Here is an 18,396-nt window from a genome sequence, read left to right as displayed (position 1 = left end):
GTCATGATTAGGGCTTGATCGTAAAATTGCACAATAAAATTGATAAGCTGCTAATGATATGATATGAAGGTTTCAAGGGTTTTCCATAGCATCGTAAATGAAAATGGGATCATTGGCAATGTTATGAAAAGGTGAGCTTAACTGCGATCATATGCTCATAGGGTAAATGAAAATGACCCGTGATGTTATGAAGTCACTTGTTGTGAGATCATAGACTGAGATGAAGTTGATGTTGATCCTGCAACAATAAGGGGGTCATAAGATCGTAGAGGGTTTTTGCTACCATGTTTGACTAGTCGAAAAGAGTTTTTCAAATTGTGTTCATAAGATCAAAAATTTGGACTTGCCAAACAAGATTTTCATTGTAAAGGAGAGCCTATAAATGGTAAGAGTTTTAAGTGGCTTCTTGGCTGGTAAGCTACATATTATACAAGGAAAATTGAAAGTTTTATTTGAGGGAGTGGAGCCCTGCATACCATCAATACTAGATGCTACCAATGTAGTAAGAGATTGGCAGGAGGTAGCTGAGGTATTTTGCAAGCCAGGTAGATGAAGTACAAGGAAAAGGAAAGACTAAAGGATAGATATAAATGTTTTTTTTCCATCTCATCTATATATCTTTTTTGATCGATCTTTTGTGAGATTTTTTTGTAAATTGTGGTTCCCATCTTCCAAATTTTCTGTTTTCCATTAAAATTTTGACATATGTCCTCCTCTCATTAGTAGCTTGTTGCAATCCTATATGTGTGTTCCCAAGATGAGAAGTAGAGGTTAGTTGTCTATATAATTTTTCTATGTGTTGTATTATTTTGTAGTCCATCCATTTTTGTCCTGTAATAATCTGAATGAGTTCACATGCATGCATACTTGAATACAAGAGGAATATTTGGGACCAATGGTTTTATCTCTATGTCATACTATGAGTTTTATTTGTAGTATTAAGATTTAAATTGAAGGATTTATCCTTAAGTATCATTATCTTTGAAGTTTTGTCTCTTTTTCATATATCTATAACTTTGGGACTAAATAGACAAGCTTCTCTTCAATTTAATGCAATCCAAAAGGTTGTATGTCTCTTATTGATTGCTGCTGATTTAAAGAATCAGGTAATTGCTTTCTATAATTGATAAGGTTAGGGTTTATGGAAAGGATGAGAATTAGAATAAAACTAAAATTTTAATGTTGACATTTTCAATCAAAAGTTGATTAAAAAGGTCTAAAATTGCTAATCTTTGACACTATATCCCACTAGATAAAGCACTGGTCCATTCTAAAGTTCAAGAGTACATTGTTGATTCACCTTTTTCCATAACAATCATAACAACAAATAAATTTCCCATTTCCATAACAAGAAAGAACTCCAACAAAATGGTGACTCTTCTAGGGAACCGAGGAATTACTATCAAGTCATGTTTTAGAAACACCAAAATCCCTATGTTGTCCTTTTTTTTTCTAGTTTTATTTCATTTTTCCCATCATAGGGTGGTGAATCAAGTCAAGGTTTTGTAGTTGGTGCTAAAAGGTTTAAGAAAATCATAAAATCAATGGCTAAGAAGAAGAATAATACATGTGCCTTTACTAAAAATCATCTTGAGATACCACTCTTAGCTAAGCTACCTCCTGGGGTAAAAAGGAACCAAAATAAGAAGAAGTCTGATTGTAATTCTACGTAGGTCCCTAGAAGCAATGTGTCAACCTCGTCATTATATCACCCTATGGAAGAGAAGGAGTTGTCCTCCAAAAGTACCTAGTCAGAGGAAGTTTCACTCTTGGGGGAAACTTTTTCAACCCCATTAAGGGTCTTTCATGATAAAAATATGTCGCCTTTGGGGGATTTTTCTTGTAGATCAAACATGGTGAATGAAATGAACCAGAGTTGGGGCTTTAGGGAAAACATGGAGATGGGTTTTAGTCCTAGACAATAACCATATGTAGCAAACCTTATAGATTTTGACCTAGTGAATTTTGAGGTTACTACTATAGATCATGAGGAGCTAATTCCAGAGCTTGTCCTTCTCAAGAAGAAAGTTGCAAATGAGGAAGCTAGAGATATGTGCTTGGAAAAGGAAAAGGAGAAAATTATTCTGAATACTATTATTGAAAGAAATAACCTACTTAGGAGAATGGCCTCCTTACAAGAGTAGAACAAGAGATTGGAAGAGAGGTCTTCTAATTTACATTTTGACATTTTTGGAGTATGGATATTCTAAAGACTAAAATTCAAAGATAGGAACAACATCTTAAATAGAATCAGGCCCTTGTTGTTACACAAGTTTAGCCTTACAAGCCTTTAGAGACTATAGTGGAGGAGGCACATAGGAAGGACCTAGATAAAGGAAATAAAAAGGCTGTTGGGATACAAATTAGTAAGCCACATCTCCCTAATAAGCCCATTTCTTTAGTTATGTCAAAACTTGATTTAGATCTAGAAAAATCAAGAAAAGAAAAGGAAGATCTAACCAAAGAAATTGAAAGGGTAGAAAATGAAGCTCAAGCAACTAAGGCTAGAAGAAAAATCTAGTTCATTAAATCAAATTTTACATTAGTAGCTTAGTTAGGCTAGCCTTCATAGGTTTTACTTGCCATATCTAGTGTTGGTCCTCTCACAGTAGGCCAAAGTTCCTCACATCTAGCCCTATTTCAACTTCTTCTACAACTAGCCATTTTCCCCTACTCCAACTTTCCCAAAAAACTTAGCTTCCTTTCCAAAGTTAGGCCACTAGGGCAAGTTCTTTAAGCATCCCTGTCTCCCATCGCAAACCAATCCATATGGAAAAATATAAGTAGATGTCTTTTTTGGGTATCCCTAGTTTCCCTTGTCCTGTTGAAAATGACCTTAGGGACAAAGTTATCAAGTTTGCTAGAAATAATGCTATTACTGGTGAAGAACATCTTAAAAGGTTCATTGATATGCTTAATGATTATGAGGTTGAATATGAGGATGTAGTGATGAAACTTTTTGTTCACTCACTAATTGAGGATGCTCGAGATTAGCTCAGAAGATTTCCTGATGATAGTATCAAATCATGGAGTGATCATGAAACCCTATTCAAGGAACAATATGGTGACAAGACTAATGCTACTTTCATGCTGAATGACTTCAATAACATCAAGAAGAACCCAAATGAATCAGCTTTTAACTTTAATGTCAGGTTTCAAAAAGGTATGTATAAGCTTTTCCAAGTAATGAGATTAAATGAAGATGTGTGTCTTACTATTTACTTCAATGCTTTTTATAGTAAGATGGCTTATGTCCTTAGGGATAAAGATCCACAAAAATTAAGGGATGCTTATACAATGGCTATAAATATTGAAATAATAGAAGAGCAATTGGAAAAATTAGGAAAAGGGATGACCCTAAATTGTTCAATCCTAGAGGTAAGAAAGATAGTGAAAAGCCCATTGTAGGAAAGAAACTCGAGGATGATACAATGGGATATGTTCTAATTTTACTAAAAAATTAAGTCCTCTAGCTTACCAAGAAAACAAAAAAAATGTTGTAGAAAAGACTCATTTTAACAACATTTTTGATAGGCAACCTAGGATGCAAAATTGTCCTTATACTACTTAGTGGAAGGATGGAAAGTTAGTTCCTAATCCCACACAAGGGAATGGGAAAAGGAACATCAGACCCTTTGCAAAATAACTCTATAAGTATGAGTGATGATGTCCTTGGTGTCTCATTTGTCAATCACCACATTCCCCTGATTTTTCTGTTGTGGTTTAGTCTTTTACTACAAATTAGCAGGTGCAAAATGATGAAGATTTAAATGATAAAGATCAAGAGGATGTTACATGTAATATGATTCATCTTTGTGATAGTGATGGAGAATTAGATATTAATAAATCTAACCATGATATTACAAACCAAAGAGATGTATATTACACATATCACCAACAAGTATTTTCTGATAGTGAGGACCAAGATGAAAATTCCATATGTAACACTTTAGTTAAAACTGATCATATCAATTTGAGAAAACCTTCCAATGAAGAAACTGACAAAATCACTTTAGAATTAGTTGCACAAGTCTACAGTACTTTTAATCTGAGAAATAGAATTATAAATAGTGCTCCTGTGAAGATATCTGGCATTTCATCAAAGATGATACTTAAAAATTACTCATAAAAATAAGAAGAATCCTCCTGTGGTTCCTGAGATTAAGGAAAGTAATAGTAAGAAGTGGGAGCCAAAGAAAAAGTTGCATTTCTAGAATGAAGAAATTAGTAAGCCAACTACCTTAGAAAAGGAATCAAGATCTAACGTAGTTAAGAAAAAATAATTATCTGTTGTCCAAACTCCTATACCCTCAGGTGTTAGTGTAAAAAATACTACTTATGATCCAATTGATATGACTTCAATGCTATCACAAATCATTGTTAAAGTTCCTTTGTCAGAAATGCTTAAGATGGAGGAACATAAGAGAGAGGCTCTGGATTAGCTAGGAGGGATACAAGATAATAGTATTGTTGTGCAAGAACTAGCAAGTACACTATAGATCCTAGTTCTGGAAAAGGAAAAAGAAGAGAGTGGAGTTATGTCTCAAATATCCCAAATGTATTTAGAAAATTCATCAGTTGCATACTTGCTAGATATTGACTCCTTTTTCTTGAGTTTGATCATAAAAAGGACATTAAAAAACTATATGATCGATTCTAGTGCTTCAAATAATATAATTCTTTTCAAGGATATGGAGGCTCTTGGTCTACGAGTTGACACTAGACAAGGTAAGTGTAGGCAATGGATGCTAGAGAGGTACCTATCATAGGTACTATCAATGCTCTACTCTTCAAACTTGCTGCATATCTTGATGAAGAACTAACTATGTCAGTCCTTGTAGTAGATATTCTACCTCACTATGGGATGTTACTTTCAAGGAAGTGGAGTGCTACAATGGGAGGTAGTATGCAATGTGATTTGTCATATGCCACTTTCTAAGTAAGGGAAAAGGCTATCAAGGTTAATAGAGAACCAATAGTAACTTACATCTTTGAGGAAAATGTTGACAAGGATACAACTTGTTTCATTGATATAGATATGAATGCATTCAAGGCTAAATTGATCATCCAAGAAGTTGAAAAATTACCTGCACTAATTGAACAGGAGGTCACATGTTGCTTGGATTCTCCAAATTTGTGGAACATGTACTTTGACAGAGCAAGCTCAAAGAAAGTATCAGAAGCTAGAATCATCCTTGTTTCCCCAGATAAAAATACATTTAGGTATTCCTTTTCTCTAAATTTTACATGTACCAACAATGTTGTAGAATATGAGGCTTTGTTGTTAGGATTGAAAATTGTAGCACATCATGGAATCAAGAAAATACATGTTATTGGTGATTCCAAATTAATTATCTCTTAGGTTAGAGGTATATATGTGTCAAAAAATAAAATATTAAAGCAATATAGGAATGTTTTTTCGGACATGGTTGAGTCTTTTGATGCTTTTGGGATAATATGGAAAGATAGAAGTAATAATAAGATGGCAGATCTATTGGAAAATGTGGCCATAAAGACTGATGATATATCATTTGTTGGTGTATCTACTATAGAAGTACATAATAGGCCTTCAATCCTAGATAATGTACATAGTTGGTAAGTTTTTGAGGATGACGAGGATATTTTAAATTTTTTACTCGATGAGGATAAATATCATGGACAAGAACTTGATTGCAGTGCCTGGGTAGAAACAATTGATGGGAGAGAAATAACTTTTGGGCAAGAGATACTACAATTAAAGAATAACAAGGTACCCAAAGGTATGGTTGTATGGGAAAGTACTTTTGATAATCAAGATAGAGTGCACTCAAATACACAAGATAACAAACCATAAGAATTAGAGGAAATCAATCTAGGCACAACCGATTCCCCAAAGAAGGTATACATTGAAAAGACCTTAACCCATGAGATTAGAAAGTCTTTAATTGATTTATTAAGAAAATTTAGACATGTTTTTGCATGGTCTTTTGATGACCTCAAGGCTTACAAGAAAGATTTATTCCAACATGTTATACCTCTTAAAGAAGGTGTGAAACCTTTTAGATAGAAATAAAGACCTATCAATCCTACTCTAGCCCCTAAGATGCAGGAAGAGTTATTAAAGCTCAAATATGGGGGAATAAATAAGCCAATTAGGCATTCTTCATGGGTGTCTAATTTGGTACCTATCAAAAAAAAGAATAGTGATATTAGGCTTTGTGTTGATTTTAGAAACCTAAATGTTGAATCTTTAAAAGATAATTATGGATTGCCCAATATGGAGGCTATGCTTCAACAAGTAACTGGTTCAAAATTGATGTCCATGATGGATGGTTTTTCAGGATATAAACAAGTTCTTGTTGATGAAAAAGAATAGTTCAAAACATCCTTTACCACTCCATGGGGAACTTATGTGTATGTAAGAATGCGTTTAAGCCTCATAAATGCAAGAGCAACTTTCCAAAGAGATATGGATGTGGCTTTTAAAGACTATATTGACAAATTCATGGTAGCATATCAAGATGATTTGACTACTTATTCTAAGAAAGCTGAAGACCACTGCAAGTATCTTGAAAAGATTTTCATCAAGGCTTTGGAGGTTGGTGTGTCTTTATACCCAAGGAAATGTAATTTTGGGGTCAAAGAAGGGAAACTTCTAGGACATATAGTTTCAAAGGAAGGAGTAAAGATTAACCCTGAAAGAGTAGCAGCAATTGACAAGGTTCTAAAATTGAAGTGTTAAAGATATATAGTCTTTCTTTGGATAGGTCAATTTTTTGAGGAGATTTGTTACTAACTTTGCTGACGTTAGTAGGCCAATTTCAAAAATTCTCAAGAAAGGTGCTACAATAAATTGGAAAGGTAAGCATACTATTGCTTTCCAAGAAATAAAGAATGATATTAAGAAAGCTCTAGTTCTTAAGACCCCTTATTATGAAAAGCCCATGAATATTTTCTCCTTTGCATCTTTTCATACTATTACAGTAGTCTTACTTCAAAAAAATGAAAATGGACATGAACAACCTATTGTATTTTTTATTAAATCCCTACAACTTGCAGAGCTGAAGTATGACATAAATGAGAAGTAAGCATATGCTCTAGTCAAAGCTATTAAGGCTTTTAGGTGTTACCTAGTTGGTGTTATTGTTATTTCTTTTGTGTCTAATGCAGCAATAAAGAATATTTTCTCTCAACAAGAAGTATCTAGTAGAAGATGTAGATGGATTAATAGAATCCAAGTATTTAATGTAGATATCCAGATTACTAAGCAAGAAAGAGGTTAGGGATTGGCAAAGCTCATGGCACAAACAAATTTGGATGCCAATCAAATAAATGTTGAAGATCAAAATCTTAGCCTTGGCATATGTGATATGGATCAATGTGATTAGTATAAAAATGTAATATATTACTTGCAACATATGCAATCTCCACCTCATCTAATAGACAATGAAAGGAGGACTATAAAATTGCATTCAGTTAGATATGTCATCCCATAATAATGGGTTCCACTTTTTGACCAATTTTGACATTGAAATCAATATTTTTGAAACAAACCTCATGTTCGAGTGACTATATCTCTAAAATTATAAATAATTTCAAGATGACATAAACTAGTGATTTTTAGTACTTTGTTCTTATTTTGTAACCATATTTTTTAATCTAAAAAAAAAAATTTATTTATGTCAATTTTTTCTTCTCCTCCAAAAAGTGGTACATAATAAAATTCAATATTTTTAAAGAGTGACAGTCTATTTTACACACATAACTTTTTTCCTAGAAAAGATAATGAAGTAATTCTTTTAGTGTTGGATTTCTAACATCAATATCTAGAGGATACATTGTGTTTGATTCAATTTGGTTGAATATTGTATAGTTTATGAAGTTTTGAAGTGACACCAATTGTAACTCAAACATATGTTGGTTTTGACACAGATAACTTGAAGTGAATTTATCATAAATCTTTTATTTATTTTTGAATAGAAAGCTAACTCAATAAGCTATTTCCTAGATGTTTTTCAAAAAAAAATTGACCTAATTTACTCATTTTTTGAAGTGTCGAAGTCATTTGATGTTCAATTGATAATGAACCTATGATGAGTTAAACTCATATTTGAAAGTCTTAATGATTAAAATATGTATTACAATTATAGTTGTTCGAAAGCTTTCTCCAAGAAGCACATTTTGGCATTTTTTATTTTATAGTAGGAAATCATTTATCTACAATTATGGGCATTGAAAGAGAAAAAAATTGTAAAAGAAAAAAAGGCTCAAAAATTATCATTTTGTATGTTCACTGCAAACATATCGTTTGCAACGAACATATTTGATATGTTCAGTACGAACATATGTTCGCAGTGAACATCTGGACAAGAAAAAATTGGCAACTAGAAATTTAAGAGGATATGTTTGTGCATACATACAAATTTTATTACGTTTGTGTGAACATAAAAAGGCAAAAATGTTGATGTCAACTTCAACCAAGTTAGCTTAAAAATAGTGAAGCCGTATTGCCAATTCGTATAGTGACATTTCTATATAGTTATTGCACAAAATTTATGTTGAAGCAAGGAGTAAATTTTATTTTTTTATGATTTTATAATGGGAAACAAGAAAGGAAGGCAAAAAAAATATGTAAGGAAGAGATCTGATGAAGTAGAACAAAGAAATCTTTTGAAGACTGTGGCACATTATTATTGAATTAAATAAGGTATGTAATTATATATATTAGTTTTTTTTTTTTATGATTTTGAATTTAATTATGTTTCAATATTATTTTGTATCTAATTTGATTTATTTATAATTTTTTTGCAACTAATCAACAACGTGAAGGAAATGTTGAAGAAGGCTTGACAGAAGTAGAAGAAGTGGAGATGCGAGACAGGTCAGGAACACTCCCTACGAAATCTCAAATAATGAATGTTGAAGAAGGTTCAAGATTACTCTCTACAAAGGTTCGAATAAAAAAATTTGGAGAAGGTTCAAGATCGCTCCTTGTAGAAATTCCAGTAACAGAAGTCAGAGAAGGGTTGGGATCAGGTGTAGGAACTAGTATGGATGAACTCTTAAATATTGCCCAATCTATAAAGAATGTTATTTCTAAAAAATAATTAGATCATTTACTTAAAATGGATGTGGATAAATTGAAAAGACTTGCAGCTACTATTCAACCATTAAGTTTGTCTAAGAAAAGGTCAATGAATAAGAAGATAAGAGAAATTATGACTCAATTTGATAACACTAGAACACTTGAACAAGCTCAGTTAATTTCACTTTTTCTTACACAAAAGAAGTTGCAAGAGGCATTGAAATTGTTAGGTGTAGACACAACATCAAAGAAGAGAAGATTTTCTAACATGCAAACTGATCTAATTGAAAAGTTTGAGAAACATAGGAAAATACTCTCGAACTAAAGATAAGTCTATGGAAAGAAAAGTGATGTTGATGTCTATTGTAAATAATAATATGACCCAAAATAGAAAAATATCTTTAATTTCATCTAAAATGGGTTTTAGTAGGAAAATAATGAGAAAATATGTTAAGAGATGATTAATTGTGGATGACAGTACTATGAAGGGCAATTGGGAAATCATGTGTAGAGCACCTCATTTTGATAGGATTGAAGAGTTGTTAAAAAATGTAGTCATATCATTTTGGATTGATAACACTCATCCTTCATCAAATAGTAGAGATGTTATAAGGCATAAGATTGCATCTAGTCAATATGAACATCATACAAAACATTGGTTGGACACAACACAGCATGAGTTATATGTGTTGTTTTGCAGTGAACATCCTAACGTAAAAGTTGGGAAAACATTGTTTGAAAAATTGAAGCCATACTTTGTTAGGTCTAACAAAGTGTTTGAAACATGTTGTCATCATATTGAGTTTGATCTCCACTATCAAGTATTTCAAAAGTTTGTAGAAGACACATATGGTTTTCATGTTGCTCCTCCTAGTAGGAGAAGTGAGTTTATATCATCCATTCTATGTGACAAAATAGATGATTCAGCTACTCAAATAAATTGCATCAAAGGATTATGTGAAACATGTGGTGAATTGACTCTATTTCCTTTGAAAATTAAAAATATTGATGCAACAAAAAAATTGAATTGCAAAAGTTACAAGTATGTCAAGAATGAAACAAAGTTGGGAAAAGAGACAAAAAGGTTGGAATATGTTGAAGAGGAGTTACCTATTCTAACATTTATGGACATATTTAAGAATTTGATTCAACCTTATATTCATCACACATTTTTTGAAATGTGGAAAGCACAATAGTTTCAAACTTTAAGAGATAATTTTCCACTTGGAATGACTATATTAGTTGTAAATTTTATAGAGAACTATTCCTTTGTTCATCAGAAAGAAATTCAATCAGATTATTACTTTTTAAAATAGGTCACTATTATGGTACATGTTTGTTATAGACATGCACAGTTAGATTTGGATAGTGTTTAGAGTACAATTCAAGCATGAGTAATTAAAAAGGAATATCATTTCTATATAAGTGATGATAAAGAACATGACATTCACTATTTCAAACATTGCTTCAATATCTTCTTTTCTTATTTGAAAGAAAGAAACATAAATGTTGATAAACATTATGTTTGGTCTGATGGATGTGCCACATAGTTCAAATCATCTAGACCATTTTATGCATTATGTAGATATCATCGCAACGAGAATATAAAACACATATGGAATTTCTTTGAGAGTGGTCATGGAAAAGGTGAACATGATGGTGTTGGAGCTTGCATCAAACATGCTCTGTGAAAGTATCAAATGAATTATAACGGAGTTCGTATAAATGATGCACATGATGTTGTTGAATGGTGTAAGAAACATTTTGCATTAGATGAGGTTGGGACATCATCAACAACAAGTCGACAGGTACCATATAGAGTCTTTTGGGAGATAATAGGTATGGATGTGTACATCTATTTAATTTTTGAGCAATTAAGTTATACAATTTTATTGTTAAGTTTTATTTTTCAATTCTTTGAACTTTAATTTTAATTTTTCCATATTTTCAATTTAATTAACTTTCAAGTGTTAATAGAAAAAACATGCATGGTTGCAAGAGGATAGAGAACACATGTTCCTTACATTCAGTCACGAGTACAGATAATTGCAATTGGACATTGAAGACAAGAGAATATTCATGTTTTTGTGATAGTTGCATTGATGAAGATTATGAAGAATGCATCAATCAAGCACGTGTTTATACAATTGCATGGATTTTGTACCACTTGATGTTACTGATACATTCAATAAAGATGATGAAAATTTTGATAATATTCAGATTTCTGATGATTATGATCATATCTCTGGATTGGTAAAAGTGGGTAACTATCATAAAAATTAATTTTATATTATTATAAATTTTTCTAATGTTTTTCTAATGTTTTCTAATTTTTTATATATAATATTTTTCTAATTTTTTCTAAATTAATATAATTAATTTTAATATAAATAAATAATAAAAATATTAAATTAACCTTAAAATATGCTTTGAAAACATTAAAAAAAATAAAAAACATTAAAATAATAATATATAGACATACTTGAAGATGAGAATCTGAAGGAAAATGACAAGATAATGCTGACAAAGATCACATGTTTGCTCCAACCCTTGAGTAAATAGTTAATGCCATAAAAAATGACAAGAAAGGGTAAAAATGGTGTTTTTAAATGCCAGAAATTGATGTTTTGAATGTTCGCTGAAAACATATTAATTACATATGTTTGCAACAAACATACCTAATTATATATTAATATGTTCACTGTGAACATGGTTTTAATATGTGTTCACTGCGAACATATGCTAAACTCGATTTCATTTTTTGCAATTTTTTTCTATTTTTGTTCATCCCACTAAAGTGGAACCCACTATTGTGGGTTCACCCATATATTATTGTGAATGGAATTTTATGGTGGAAAAATTTTGAATGTGTATTACTGAAATGCATTGATCAATAGAAATCTAAAAAAATATTAAATGACATGCATTCAGGAATATGTGGTGGGCATTATATGGCAACTACTACAACCCAATTTGCTGAAAGATGCTCAAATCTTAGTAAGAAAATGTGATTCATGCCAGAGGTTTGCAGTAAAATTAAAATTTTCTAGAAATACACCTTTGAAATTAGTTGAAGTCTAGGCACCTTTTCAGCAATGGGGAATGGATTTTATAGGTGAGATTTTAGCTAGCACTAGTAGTAGTTTTTCTTGGATACTAGTTGGAACTGATTATTTCACAAAATGGGTTGAGGAAATTCCTACTAGAAATTCAACCAGCAAAGTGGTGAATAATTTTTTACTCAATAACATCATTACAAGATTTGGATGCCCTAAAAGAATAGTAACTGATAATGCTATGTGCTTTAGATCCAAAGAATTTATCAAATTCTGTGAAAAATATGGTATCACTAGGTTAGTTTCCTCACCCTATCATCCACAAGGGAATAGACAAGAAGAATCTACAAATAAGAGTTTGTTAAAGGTCATCAAGAGGACCTTGGATGGTAACAAAAAGGCTTGGGATTCAAAATTGAAGTTAGCTATCTGGGTTGATAGAGTGATAGTAAAGAAGGCAATATGTGTATCACCTTTTGACCTTGTATGTGGGGTTTAGGTCAGGATGCCTCAGAATAACCTAATGGGTTTGTATAACTATATTTAGATGTATGATGATGATATTATTGATGACATGCATGAGAGGATTGATGAATTGGTTGGATTAGCTGAAACAAGAAAATAAGCCTCTACAAGAAATTTGAAATTGTAGTTATAGACATATCATTTATATGACAGGAAGGTGGTGATTAAAAAATTTCAATCTGATGATCATGTTTTGATGTGGAATGCAAGGCTAGAAGATAAAGTTAAGCATGGGAAATTTGATCCCATTTGGTTGGGACCTTATTTGGTTGACTCTTCTTGGGGTGAAGATTCATATTTCATTAAAGAATTGTCAAGAAGCTTTTTAGAGTTGCTAGTTCATGGGCAATTTTTGAAGAGATACTTTTGTTGAAGGTATTTTACTTCCCAGGAATAATATATCTCTATCAATACCTATGAAAAGGTGTATAACCTTTCTATATATGTACATTTTGTTGTAGAGTCTCTAGTTCTTGCTTGTATTTTTCAGGTATGTGGTCTGCTCAAACCAGAAATTCTAAATTCTTGTGTGGATACAAAATTATCCATCATCCCTAGAAAGAGCCACCGATAGCTCCTTTTTCCAATAATGATAAAATTTTGCAGTGAAAATATTTAAATTATTTGATAGGGTTATGTTTATATTGTTCCCATTCACAATTTAACCCTAGCAAATTTGCATGGTCTCCATTATTTTTGATCCCTAACCCTAGGCCATATAAGTGAGTGGGTTTTTATTTTTCCTTGCACATTGTTTCTTATGATGTTATGAGGAAGGGTTGGAAGAATATTGTAAGAAAGGGTGTTAACCTTTTTTAATCTCATGATTAATGTTGTGTCATGATATCATGGACAAAATTTTGAGCCTTCCCAATCACACGATGTCTTTTATGTCATATGATCGTATAACCTTTTATTTTGGTTGCATTGTGGTCTTCTTTGATGTTATGATGAAGGGCTTGTCATGGTATTGGGAGCAGAGAAAAGGGCTAGCTACAATCTTTTGACAAGGAGTTCATTATGGGATCATAAAAGAAATATGAAAGCTTTGTGATGGTACGATACTTTGTCATCAAAATATCATAAGGATGATAATGGAAAAGAATGAGATCAGTTGTCAAACAAGTACCTTCTTCTTGATTAGATAGAGCAAATGTATGAGTGCTAGATGTGTGTGTGTTGTCAGAGTTAGTGGGACTAGAAAAGGTTTTATAATGTAAATGGAGTGGCCAATTATGGTCTTTTATCTTATGATGAATGCTTCATCATGAGATCTCAAAGTTATAAAAGAGGCTCTCCAATGTCACAACTAGGGCTTAATCATAAAATTGCACAAGAAAATTGATAAGACACCAATGATAGGATATGAAGGTTTCAATGGTTTGGCATAGCATCATAAAGGAAAACATGATCATTGGTGATGTTACAAAAAGGTGAGCTTAACTGTGATCATATGATTGTAGGGTAAATTAAGATGACATGTGATGTTAGGAAGTTGCTTGTCATGAGATCGTAGATTGAGATAAAGTTGATGGCAATGCTATGACAACAAGGGGGTCATAAGATCATAGAGGGTTTTTGCCACCATGTCTGACTAGTCGAAAAGAGTTTGTCAAAGTTTTTTCATAATATCAGAAATCAAAACTTGCCAGACAAGATTTTCATTATAAAGGAGAGCCTAGAAATGGTAAGTAAGATTTTTAAGTGGCTTCTTTTCTAGTAAGTTGTAGATTATACAAGGAAAATTGAAAGTTTTATCTAAGGGAGTGGAGCCCTACATACCGTCAATACTAGATGCTACCAACGTAGTAAGAGATTGGTAGGAGGTAGCTAAGATATTTTGCAAGCTAGGAAAATGAAGTACAAGGAAAAGGAAAGACTAAAGGATAGATATAAATGTTTTTCTGCCATCTCATCTACATATCTTTTTTAATCCATCTTCTAGGAGATTGTTTTGTAAATTGTGGTTCCCATCTTCCAAAGTTTTTGTTTTCCATTAAAATTTTGACATGTCTCCTCATCTCATCTATAGCTTGTTGCAATCCTATATATGGATTCCCAAGATAAGAAGTAGAGGTTGGTTGTCTGTAGAATTTTTATATGTGTCATGTATTATTTTGTAGTCCATCCATTTTTGTTCTGTAATAATCTGAATGAGTTCACATGTATGCATACTTGAATACAAGAGGAATATTTGGGACCAATGGTTTTATCTTTGTGTCATACTATGAGTTTTATTTTTAGTATTAAGATTTAAATTGAAGGATTTATCCTTAAGTATAATTATCTTTGAAGTTTTGCCTCTTTTTCATATATCTATAGCTTTGGGAGTGAATAGACAAGCTTCTCTTCAGTTTAATGCAATAAAAAAGGTTGTATTTCTTATTGATTGCTATTGATTTAAAGAATTAGGTAATTTCTTTCTATAATTGATATAGTTTAGGGTTTATGGAAAGGATGAGAATCAAAATGAAACTAAAAGTTTAATGTTGACATTTTCAATCACAAGTTGATTAAAAAGGTCTAAAATTACTAATCTTTGACTCTATATCCCACTGGATAAAGCACTAGTCCATTCTAAAGTTCAAGAGTTCATTGCTGATTCACATTTTTACATAACAATGTTTTGAAGAGATAGAAGTGTCGGTCATGGCTTATATGTTGTGCTTTCTTTATATTGTAATTGGTTATTATAGTTGGAAAGTTTTTTAGCAAATCAAAGAAGATACTAACCATTTTTGTTGTAGGGCATGGTCTTACAGAGAAGAATATCAAGATAATAAGATAAATCCCTTACATTTTCCCACCTTGGCTTAGCAGAGCCTAAAGTGAAGTGAGTCCTGATGACTTTGTTAATGTTGGCCTAGAAATAAGATTTAGCCTTGCTGAATATAGGTTTTAGCTCATTCTTAGGCTTCTCCCTATCTTTGTTTCCTAGTATTTGGTTTAAATATGTTCTTTACAAGAAAGAACTCCAACAAGTTGTAGATTGGAGTCAAAAATATTCAAGGTTAGAGCATCCAAAGTGACATATAGATCTCTAATGGTGGCTTCATACAAACACTTATAGTACATAACAACTTGCCTACCTTAGATAAAGAGAGATTTGACCTTATGGGTGATGGTGACATTTGACCACTGTATCCATCCAAATTTTGAGTGGGGTCGAGCCTCTAAATTCCAAACACACATAATATGAGTCATAGTGTGCTCATGACACAAGAATGATGTGTTTGAAAAAAATGAGTCTTAGAAGGACACCACTAATTTGTTTACTAGGTGATAGTAAAGAGAATGGACAAATGGTTTGACAAGGTCACATTAGGAAAAGGAATGATAGGTAAAGCCCTTTCTTCAGAAAAGATGAAAAAAGATTGCACAAAGATCATTGTGTGATTGAGCCTTTTAAAAATCTTTTCTAAACCAACTCTAAGATTAGACTAGGTGTGCTGAAGATCACCAAGTTGGCGACAATGCATATTGGGATTAAAAAGACCTAATTTATTGTGCATGTGGTACTAGGCCTCTAGTTCACCAATTGTCCAATAAAATGGCAGAATGCCTTACTTGTCCCTAGCCAACTCAACCATATTAAAATCCACACAAATGAACCAACTGGTAGGTGGAAGAGAATCTAACATCCAATACCAAAGTTGGGATCATTCAACAACATCATTGGGAGCATAAAAAATCCCAAAAGAATGATTTTGGAAGGATAAAAAAATCCACACAATCCTATGCATTGGGTTAGGATCATGATCAATAAAAAAATAAATTAAATGAGGTGAGATCATAGAAACAACACCAACTCTACCAGCATCATGGTGTGAAGGAAAAACAACAATATTAGGACAAATGACATGACATGTAGTACTTAACATGAAATCAAAAACCTTGATTTCTTGGAGACAAAGGATATCTAGGATAACAATTTTGCATCTAGTATATCACACATAATACTTGCAAGAGATGTGGGTGAGACCTTGAACATTCCATGAGTGAAAATTCATGGAAACAAGTCTTGCATATCATCCTTGTCCCCAAGAGAGGAGAAAATATTGTGCAAGAAGGATCCAACTCCCATAGAGATGAGTCTCCACTTCTTCAAACCCTCATTTGAGTCTTCTTTGCATTAATCAATGCTCTGTGAGTGGTGTACAGTTTACAAACCATGGGGAATAAATAAAGAAGCTATCTATGGGGTATGAACCCAAGAGGGTCAAGAATAATTTAAATTTGAGTCCATCCCATAGAAACTATGGTTTGAAATAGGTGACTGTACCACTAGAGAAACAAGTGTCACAGAGGTATAAATATGAGAAATCTCCAATGATGGTTGTCAAGAAGAGGACCCTTGTTTTTTAGGTGGAAAGGATGTCTTACCCTTGCATTTCCTAACTATCTACTCATCTTTTTTAGTGTTATCAAAAAACTTTACCTGTGACTCCTTAAAAGGAGCTAGCTTGTGAGGCATGACTAGTGGACAGTCCTTGATCTTATGATCAGCTGGTTCACACCTATAGTAGGTGTTCAATAGGTTGAGGTAAAGAACCTCCTAAGAGAAGGTATGTGCACCAACCTATATGTTTAAATATTCCTTAATGTCATAGGAGAGGTCTACCTCTATGCAAAAACTCCTTTGAGGGTGTGTGTTGAAATTTTTTTCTAGATTGACACAAACCAACTAGCCAAGGGTTTACATAATAACATGGATAAACTTCCAATAGGGAACTAGAATGCCTAGAAACTCAATTGAGTTTAGGGACTTTCATTTTTTTATCATCCAACATTGAGAAATCATGAGATTACCATTGGAACTAGTGCAAGGAAGGTGTGAACAACTAGGGCCAAAGGCACACCTAACTATCTAACCACCCTGTTGATTAAACACAATGGAATACAAAACACAGAGAAAAACTCTGAGGAGATAGAAAACAAAACACTTTTACTGATTCATCTAGTTATCAACATACATGCCTAGTTGTAAGGCCTTCTAGGTTATGACTAGATACAAAATACAACTTCAAGATCAATAATCCAGCTTAAAATTCACAATTCTAGAAACATCTGCTCTGATTCTCTAAGTTCTCTAAGTTTTGTCCTAAAAATAAAACAAACACCTCTACTTATACTTTTCCAAAAAAATTACAAAATATTCTAGAACATTACATAATAGAAAGGTCAACCTTAACATGGTCTATATGCAGCCCTAGACAAGATCCTATCATTAAATTCACAATCTAAATTAAATACAAGAGTCAGCTCCAATGAATAACAAAAAAATAGAAAAAATAGTCAATTAAGGACCCTAGCATCAACAAAATACCTAGTTCACTTAGCACATGAAGGAACACTTGATAAACGCTTAATAGTTTAGTTAATACTATAAGAACTCAGTCAACACTATTGGAATTTAGTTGACACTAGATAGCTCAGTCAACATTGCTGGAACTTGGTTAACACTAGACAACTCAGTCAATATTACTGAACTCAGGTGACACTAGACAACTTGGTCAACATTGCTAAAACTTCATTAAAATTGCTAGAATGAAAAAAAGAGTAGGATTACAAGGCAACCCAGGATGCTTTTGCATTAGACAACCAAGATTGAAAGAAATGATTCTCCTAAATCATGCAAGTGTCACAACATGAGCTAGATCCAACTCAAATTGAGAGGTCCATGCAGCACCTTCAATTGGTTTATTCTTCCACTTCATCAAATACTCATAGTAATATTTTCCTCATGTGCTC

Source organism: Cupressus sempervirens, chromosome 9 (genome assembly GCF_028749045.1).
Source record: "Cupressus sempervirens isolate cs-2001-9-10 chromosome 9, ASM2874904v1, whole genome shotgun sequence".
In the NCBI taxonomy this organism is placed as follows: Eukaryota; Viridiplantae; Streptophyta; class Pinopsida; order Cupressales; family Cupressaceae; genus Cupressus; species Cupressus sempervirens.
This window is presented reverse-complemented; position numbering follows the sequence as displayed.